Here is a 10,919-nt window from a genome sequence, read left to right as displayed (position 1 = left end):
ACAGTTTGTGAACTTTTTTATGAAGACATGAAAAAAACAACTATTTTTTGGGTTTGTGAAAAAAGCGGTAGGTCTTAACACAGTTGTTGCAAGACAAGAAGAAGACTCATTTATCTGGTAGGTCAGAGTTTTTAAAAGCTTCTCATAACTTTTATATATTTATAGTACCTTGTGTAAAACTTTGCAAAATATAGTGTTTTGTAAAACAGTTTTAAATTTTTTTTTCCAGAACAATTTTGTCAAAATTATAACTTATGTGCTAAAAAGATGTATACATGTTGGGTTTGCTCGGAGGTTATTAAACATGGCCTAATAAAACATAATAGTTAGCTAAAAAAGTTGTAATATAGACTCACGGTTTTTGCTTGTAGTACAAGCAAAGGTTGTCAAGTTTAGTTTAAAAATCGCATGAACTTTAGATTTATTTTAGTTCTCTAAGCAGAGGTAAAACAGCCACATGCATATGAGAGAGTGCCAAGATAGTTTTCTGGCTACTTTCTGTGAAAGTTATGATAACTTTATAGCCCAATAACTAAGCCTTACCAACTCTTTCTTAATTTTTCTTGAACTGTTGTGATTCTGACTGTCTATAAATACAATTTACCAGCAGGAATAAATAACCTCTATCCCATTAGACATGTATCACAGTGACTGTGGTTACATCATAACGACAGAATTTTCATACTTCAAAGTTATTATTGGCAAAAGATGTTATGCTTTGAAAAATTTGGTAGACTTCATAAAGCCAAACAAGTCATATCTGAGCCGATTCATCACTTCTATTTGTGAAATGCTATATGATAAAACTAATGTAGGATTACAAATAAAATATCTCATCGAGTGTAAGTTAACTTGTGGCTAACATATTCCAGTAGTTATTACTTAGCCAAAGTTAAAAGCATATAAACAAGTTCAAAGAGACATCTTAGAAGATTATAAAGTGTGCTAAAGTAAAGATCTATGAAGTACAAAAAAGACGTAAGAATGAATAAATTGAGATTATAAACAAGAATACAGATGAATATCTAAAGACTATAAACAGGAGTAAAGATGAATATCCATAGACTATTAACAGGTGTAGAGATGACTATCTATAGACTATAAACATGTGTAAAGATGAATATCTAGAGACTATAAACAGGTGTAAAGATGAATATCTTCAGACTATAAACACGTGTGGAGATGAATAACTAGATATTATAAACAGGTGTAGAGATGAATATCTTCAGACTATAAACAAGTGTAGAGATGAATATCTAGATATTATAAACAGGTGTAGAGATGAATATCTTCAGACTATAAACAGGTGTAGAAATGAATATCTAGAGAATATAAACGAGTGTAGAGATGAATATCTTCAGACTATAAACAAGTGTAAAGATGAATATCTAGATATTATAAACAGGTGTAGAGATGAATATCTATAGACTATAAACAGGTGTAAAGATGAATATCTAGAGACTATAAACAGGTGTAGAGATGAATATCTAGATATTATAAACAGGTGTAGAGATGAATATCTTCAGACTATAAACAAGTGTAGAGATGAATATCTAGATATTATAAACAGGTGTAGAGATGAATATCTAGAGACTATAAACATGTGTAGAGATAAATATCTAGAGATTATAAATAGGTGTAGAGATGAATATCTTCAGACTATAAACAAGTGTAGAGATGAATATCTAGATATTATAAACAGGTGTAGAGATGAATATCTAGAGACTATAAACATGTGTAGAGATGAATATCTAGAGATTATAAATAGGTGTAGAGATGAATATCTAGAGACTATAAACAGGTGTAGAAATGAATATCAAGAGAATATAAATGAGTGTAGAGATGAATGTCTTCAGACTATAAACAAGTGTAGAGATGAATATCTAGATATTATAAACAGGTGTAGAGATGAATATCTTCAGACTATAAACAAGTGTAGAGATGAATATCTAGATATTATAAACAGGTGTAAAGATGAATATCTAGAGACTATAAACAGGTGTAGAGATGAATATCTAGATATTATAAACAGGTGTGGAGATGAATATCTTCAGACTATAAACAAGTGTAGAGATGAATATCTAGATATTATAAACAGGTGTAGAGATGAATATCTATAGACTATAAACATGTGTAAAGATGAATATCTAGAGACTATAAACAGGTGTAAAGATGAATATCTTCAGACTATAAACACGTGTGGAGATGAATAACTAGATATTATAAACAGGTGTAGAGATGAATATCTTCAGACTATAAACAAGTGTAGAGATGAATATCTAGATATTATAAACAGGTGTAGAGATGAATATCTTCAGACTATAAACAGGTGTAGAAATGAATATCTAGAGAATATAAACGAGTGTAGAGATGAATATCTTCAGACTATAAACAAGTGTAAAGATGAATATCTAGATATTATAAACAGGTGTAGAGATGAATATCTATAGACTATAAACAGGTGTAAAGATGAATATCTAGAGACTATAAACAGGTGTAGAGATGAATATCTAGATATTATAAACAGGTATAGAGATGAATATCTTCAGACTATAAACAAGTGTAGAGATGAATATCTAGATATTATAAACAGGTGTAGAGATGAATATCTAGAGACTATAAACATGTGTAGAGATAAATATCTAGAGATTATAAATAGGTGTAGAGATGAATATCTTCAGACTATAAACAAGTGTAGAGATGAATATCTAGATATTATAAACAGGTGTAGAGATGAATATCTAGAGACTATAAACATGTGTAGAGATGAATATCTAGAGATTATAAATAGGTGTAGAGATGAATATCTAGAGACTATAAACAGGTGTAGAAATGAATATCAAGAGAATATAAATGAGTGTAGAGATGAATGTCTTCAGACTATAAACAAGTGTGGAGATGAATATCTAGATATTATAAACAGGTGTAGAGATGACTATCTATTGACTATAAACAGGTGTAGAGATGAATATCTTCAGACTATAAACACGTGTGGAGATGAATATCTAGATAATTATTATAAACAGGTGTAGAGATGAATATCTTCAGACTATAAACAAATGTAGAGATGAATATCTAGATATTATAAACAGGTGTAAAGATGAATATCTAGAGACTATAAACAGATGTAGAGATGAATATCTAGATATTATAAACAGGTGTAGAGATGAATATCTTCAGACTATAAACAAGTGTAGAGATGAATATTTAGATATTATAAACAGGTGTAGAGATGAATATCTATAGACTATAAACAGGTGTAGAGATGAATATCTAGAGACTATAAACAGGTGTAGAGATGAATATCTAGAGATTATAAATAGGTGTAGAGATGAATATCTAGAGACTATAAACAGGTGTAGAAATGAATATCTAGAGAATATAAATGAGTGTAGAGATGAATATCTTCAGACTATAAACAAGTGTGGAGATGAATATCTAGATATTATAAACAGGTGTAGAGATGAATATCTAGAGACTATAAACATGTGTAGAGATGAATATCTAGAGACTATAAACAGGTGTAAAGATGAATATCTTCAGACTATAAATACGTGTGGAGATGAATAACTAGATATTATAAACAGGTGTAGAGATGAATATCTTCAGACTATAAACAAGTGTAGAGATGAATATCTAGATATTATAAACAGGTGTAGAGATGAATATCTTCAGACTATAAACAGGTGTAGAAATGAATATCTAGAGAATATAAACGAGTGTAGAGATGAATATCTTCAGACTATAAACAAGTGTAAAGATGAATATCTAGATATTATAAACAGGTGTAGAGATGAATATCTATAGACTATAAACAGGTGTAGAGATGAATATCTAGATATTATAAACAGGTGTAGAGATGAATATCTTCAGACTATAAACAAGTGTAGAGATGAATATCTAGATATTATAAACAGGTGTAGAGATGAATATCTATAGACTATAAACAGGTGTAGAGATGAATATCTAGAGACTATAAACAGGTGTAGAGATGAATATCTAGAGATTATAAATAGGTGTAGAGATGAATATCTAGAGACTATAAACAGGTGTAGAAATGAATATCTAGAGAATATAAATGAGTCTAGAGATGAATATCTTCAGACTATAAACAAGTGTGGAAATGAATATCTAGACATTATAAACAGGTGTAGAGATGACTATCTATAGACTATAAACAGGTGTAGAGATGAATATCTAGAGACTATAAACAGGTGTAGAGATGAATATCTTCAGACTATAAACACGTGTGGAGATGAATATCTAGATAATTATTATAAACAGGTGTAGAGATGAATATCTTCAGACTATAAACAAGTGTAGAGATGAATATCTAGATATTATAAACAGGTGTAGAGATGAATATCTTCAGACTATAAACACGTGTAGAGATGAATATCTAGATATTATAAACAGGTTTAGATATGAATATCTAAAGACTGTAAACAAGTGTAGAGATGAATATCTTCAGACTATAAACAAGTGTGGAGATAAATATCTAGATATTATAAACAGGTGTAGAGATGAATATCTATAGACTATAAACAGGTGCAGAGATGAATATCTAGAGACTATAAACAGGTGTAGAGATGAATATCTAAAGATTATAAACAGGTCTAGAGATGAATATCTAGAGACTATAAACACGTGTAGAGATGAATATCTAGAGAATATAAATGAGTGTAGAGATGATATTTAGAGACTATAAACAGGTGTAGAGATGAATATCTAGAGAACATAAACAGGTGTAGGGATGAATCTCTAGAGACTATAAACAGGTGTAGAGATGAATATCTAGAGAACATAAACAGTTGTAGGGTTGAATATCTATAGACTATAAACAGGTGAAGAGATGAATATCTAGAGAATATAAATGAGTGTAGAGATGAACATGTAGACACTGTTACAATAAAATCTGTCTATAACAAACACGTGTAGAAATGACTATCTGGAGATTGTAAACAAGTCTAGAGTGTAATATGTGGAGATCATAAACTGGTTTAGAGATATTTAAATTCATAGTTTAAGTTTCTTTCGTGTAAATTAAATTATCCTCACTACAAGAGGTTAATGGACTATTATAAACATAGGTTAGTTACTTTGTCAGTTTTTCACACAGTCCCAAAATTTGGAATCTCTTAAAATTCATTTTAATGAACAAACTTGTTTTACTTCTGAACCTCATGCAATGTTTTAAATAAGATTGATATTTTACTTGATATAACACCTTTTACTTATTCCAGTCGCACTCCCAAGTACCCTAAGTATGTAATTCTTTCAAAGTTCTCATCATAATCACTGATCATCAATTTTCAAAGAGGCAAACTTTAGAATTTATAAATGGCGAAAGAGTGAAATAACACTTTACATTTCTCACATGAAAATAAAGAACAGCTTTTGCGTAAGTTATCATACTATCTCCTGCATGTTTGAGATGCGCATGCAAGCTGGCCATATGAACCAGGAATCTAGGCCGCTATCAGAGACATTATTACTGTAAAATGTGTACACTGCATTTTATGATCTGATAGCTGCTCAGAAACAGAACTTTGTGTTGTACAACAAAGAGTAAGTTCCTTGGCATTCATAAAGAGATAGGGTATTATGAAATTAGGGTTTGTGGGCAGAGTCTCGTATTTGTAGAACACTACTTTAACCTTTCAGTTGTATACAACATGTCGGCTTTACCTTTCTACTATATACTAAGATAATTTTTAAATTGGCTTCTTTTACCACTATAGAAATTACCACTACAACACAACAGAGTAAGACATGGTAAATCTTTTGATACCAAATAACTGTAATGTGAATGTTGTTGCAAGTAAATCTTTAAATATTCTTTTACAACATTCTGATATGTTAAAGACAGTTTAGATACAAGATTTATTGCAACAGCTTTGTTAAACTTTATTAATTATTTATTAACAAATTACAGGTAAGGAATATCGATTATTGGTGTCCATTTTATATTGTTTATGGACCTTTATCTTCATATTTTACTTCCTTCATTGACTCCTCTCTAACTTGTATTTTGTCACTACTCCTTCCCTAGTGTCTATTTAGTTCATTTTCTAACTACTTCTTACCTATTCTTCTATATTTCCTTAAATTCTGCTAATCTCATTTATTTACTGGTATCGAGTTTTTCACATGCTTTTCCTCCATTTTGTTTCAAAACCTCTTTACCTTCCTGATCAGTTCTTCCTTGACTTTTTCGATTTTTTTTAGAGTTCTAACCTACCGATGAGCACATACTTTTTTGCATTTCTTATTCTTATCATTTATTTCAGTGTTGATTTTTCTATTGTGAATGTTAATTGCACATCTCTAGAGGGTGCAGATAAGCTCTGATCAGCTCATTTCACTCTTACTGACCCTGCATAGATTCTGAGTTTAGCTCTGATTGAACCAGTTTTCTAAACTAAAGCAACTAAATTCTTTTTCCTCTCGAATATGTCATAATCATTTCACAGCACCCAGATTCTGTCATGAAACATGTTGTGTATCATGAATCATGATCATTAATGGAGTTACACAAGCATATTTGTGTCCTACTCATAGAGTATAGCAAGCGCCAAATTTGGAGTTGCCTAACACCACTCAGCTATTAACTCTATGTGTATGTTGCAAGATCGAGAGACATGCTTCCTCTTCTCAAGATACTATAACTATGCAGTGCAGGTATTTTACTAGTTCATTCGTCACTCATTACTATTATACAGTGCAGGTATTTTACTAGTTCATTCCTTACTCATTACTATACAGTGCAGGTATTTTACTAGTTCATTCCTTACTCATTACAATACAGTGTAGGTATTTTACTAGTTCATTCCTTACTCATAACTATACATTGCAGGTATTTTACTAGTTCATTCCTCATTCATAACTATACAGTGCAGGTATTTTACTAGTTCATTCCTTATTCATTACTATACAGTGCATGTATTTTACTAGTTCATTCCTTACTCATTACTATACAGTGCAGGTATTTTACTAGTTCATTCCTTACTCATTACCATACAGTGCAGGTATTTTACTAGTTCATTCCTTGCTCATAACTATACCGTGCAGGTATTTTACTAGTTCATTATTTATTCATTACTATACAGTGCAGGTATTTTACTAGTTCAGTCCTTCCTCATTACTATACATTGCAGGTGTTTTACTAGTTCATTCCTTACTCATTATTATACAGTGCAGATATTTTACTAGTTCATTTCTTACTCATTACAATACAGTGCAGGTATTTTACTAGTTCATTCCTTATTCATTACTTTACAGTGCAGGTATTTTACTAGTTAATTCTATACTTAAGCTCTAAACAGTGCTGGTAGTTAATTATTTTACCCCATTCAATACTATTGTAAAGGTCTGGTCCCGGTAGCTGAGTCAGTTTTACTGCACTAACAGGCGGACGCAGCCTGAACTCTAGGTGTTCTTTTTGCTAGGCCTGCCTGACACACTCGACGGTCAGATCAGTCCGTGACAACTATCCAATAGTCAGGCCTACTTTGAACCCAATGCAGCCTGTCCCCTGTGTCCCTATCATTGGCTAGTCTATGTCCCTGAGTAGCTCGCTCTAGAGCCTGATTCCTTATGCTATTGCATACCCGATCAGGTCTAGTTGAAGCGTAGACCAACCCCTACCCTTCCCTCGGTCCACCCAAGCAGTTCGATCTGGAGTCAGATCAATTCTCGCCTTCTACCACCTTTAAGCCACCCAGGCAGGCGTGAATGCAATCAGTCCTTGTGAATAAAGTTTTAGTCTGTTTATTATTTATAATCGTGAACATGTGCATACAACAACATAAAGTTATCAATCCCGCCAGTGCAACTTGTGCACCTGCTTATTTAGCGGCACTCTCCGCCTACTATTCTATTCATGCCCATAAAAGGAGTGCGTAAGAATATTATGTAAGAGTACATGGTTAATATAAGTATGCATGCGTAAAAGGATATATATAAAAGGCTATGTAATACAGCAAGACAAACAAGAAAGTGGTATATAGGATTATGTAATACGACACAGATGTTAGGCGATCATGCTGTTCTAAGGATGCCATATAGATAACTTCATAGCCAGTGACGAGTGTAAACGCTCAGTCCTTCACACTATTATAAAGTTACCATCCAATATCTATCACATAGTAGCAGACTCTTCAATTTGTATTTCAGAAATGGTAACAGGCTGAGTGGTCTGTTTGCGGTAGCCATGCATGTCTTCTTGAGGGCTCGCATTGAACAGGAAGTAGATATCGTTCTGGAAGTTAAATTGGCCTGACAGAGTAGACCAGAGTTCATAAATGACTTTGTTAGTACCGAACATATTATGTGCCTAATTTGATAATATAATGCTGTACACAAACCTAATCGCAACGACATTTGATGACATTTGTTATAAGGTGGACTTGAGCTATATAGTTTAAATTCACTAATTGTGCTAAAAACTTTCAATTTATTTCAGCTAATTCCACTAGCTGCTAGTTCATAATTGTCCAAAAAGGTTTTTGCAAAATAATTGATAACCCATAAAATGACTTTTGTTGAAAAGACTGGTTGATTCACTGTCTGACTCGTATCCAATATTATTGGCTGTTTGCAAAACCTTAAAATAAATTATAACTAAGTATGAACTATTTGGTTGCATATGGGAATCTTCAGTGTAAGAATTTTCCAATGGTGGTATGCAAGGTTATCCTGTTGTTTTTTATATCATCTCTCAAACAGTTAAAGTTGTACAGCACTTGTAATACACCCATGAGAATGTTGTCTTACATTCTGTTATCACTGGTCTGATTGTAAATAACTCTCTAATACTACAGAACTTTCAAAGTGCATTAAGTATTACATGCATAACCATGAATATGAGTACTTGATTCTAAGCAGGACCTATTAATTATTGCCTACAAGCTAATTTTGTCTTGGTAACAATCTGCTAAATGTATGACTAAAAATACATTTATTTAGGGCTGGTAAAATTAGTTTTATCAGTCTCCTGCCCACGCTTTTTCTCCTGACTCAATGACTTGTCGATCATGTCTGTTGCTCTTCTCTACTTCAGGCATCTTTCAACCTCCTCCATGAGTTTGTTACATCTTATCTCTCAGAGTTCAGCGAGTATTCCAACTTTAAATAACATGAGGACATCTAGCACCTGCTTATAGATGCCAGAGCACTGTTATTCCACTTGTATTTGGCACCATTGTACACTTTTGCTTTTTTAAATTTCACACATGACTGTTGCTGTGTTTTATGGTCATGAATGTGTTCACAATCAGACCTGACTTCCAATAGTAAATATGCACATAAAACAGCGAAATCAATAAAATGTTGCTATTTAAGACAATCTTCCTCTTATGATGTTGACTAGCAATTTTTAAACCTGTTCTTATGTAGTTCGTGATTTCTCATCTAAATGTTCAACTACATAACATGATTTTTGTAGTCTTACATTAATTAAAATATAGCTATGCATGTCATGCTCATACTCGCAGTGCCAATAAATACCAATGGTGTCTAGCTATATTTGAGAAAGTAGGCGACTTGGTCGTAACTAATATAAAGCCAGTTGCTGCAGTGAAAACTACTTCCACTGATGTGGTTTAACCATCAAAAGATGAATTATGACATTAAATTATGACATTAGTAAATGTGTGTATAAAACAACAACATGAATAAAATGTTGCTATTTATGACAATTATCCTCTTACGATGTTTACTAGGAATTTTAAATCCTGTTCTTATGTAAATCATGATTTGCATCTAAATGTTTAGCTATATACAGCCATACTTCGACTTACGAGCTTTATGCGTTCCGAGACTGAGCTCATATGTCAATTTACTTGCATGTTGGTGCATTTTATTTATATATAGAGCAATTAAATATATATTGATTGGTTTCCATACTCAAAAAATTGCAAAAAAACACTCAAAACAAGATATTGTAACAGAAGGAACATGCTGGTTATTGTCCTAACTTACCACATGCTTTCAAAAAGCAACAAATAAAAAAAATAATGCAAGGAAATGTGATTAATTAAAATGTAAAATTAAATACAATAGCAGCTAACGCTAGCATTTGCCAGAAAGAGAGATATCAGTTATCCTTCATTACAACAGTTGACTTTGATAAATTTAGATTTTATCAAATTCTTAAAAGACAAACTTAGAAGCAAACTTTCATTTTTAACTTAACGTAATTAAAATTTCTTCAGCGTTCATAGTTTGAAGTTTCTCGCTGGTTAGCTAATTTTTTCTTTGTTTCGCTTCCATGACTAGCCGACCGTTTTAAAAAAATAAACCTATCTAAGGCCGTTTGCCTTTGTCGCCCTTTTAACATGTTGCGATTGGGATGAACACAAGTGTCATCACAAAGGGCTAATGCACGACCACTAGCCAACTTCTCCGAATGTCTATTTTTATAGTTTTGATAGATAGCATCAGCCTTTTCATATAGCATCGTTTCAGATACGCTATCACCGGCCAATTGTTTATCCAATGCCTGAGCAGTCTCTCCATTAGCGGTCTAAAAGATTGCTGCGCCGTTTAGAAACTATGGTTAAGCCTTCTGCGAACTAATTGCCCTGAATATAATCTTTCTGTTTGACTAGAAATTATCCTGTCATACAGCCCACGACCAAAGTGATATTGGGAAAAAGAAAGGATACTGATGGTTGAGAAATGCAATATTAGCAGTCAAATGGCACTGCAGTGCAATGGGATAACTGCAATGGTAGCTGTAATGTACTGGGTGCAGCTGTTATTATATACAACAAACAGCAATAATGAAATGAAAAGATTATATGTTTACATCTCTCTCCCTGCAATAGGAGAAATGCAATATTAGAAGTAAAATGCATTGATATTATTAGAATAACCAATATTATTAATATAGTAATAATAGAAAACCAACGCACAAT

This window comes from Watersipora subatra, chromosome 1 (genome assembly GCF_963576615.1).
Source record: "Watersipora subatra chromosome 1, tzWatSuba1.1, whole genome shotgun sequence".
Classification (NCBI taxonomy): domain Eukaryota; kingdom Metazoa; phylum Bryozoa; class Gymnolaemata; order Cheilostomatida; family Watersiporidae; genus Watersipora; species Watersipora subatra.
The sequence above is the reverse complement of the archived record's forward strand: the minus strand, read 5'-3'. Positions refer to the sequence as shown.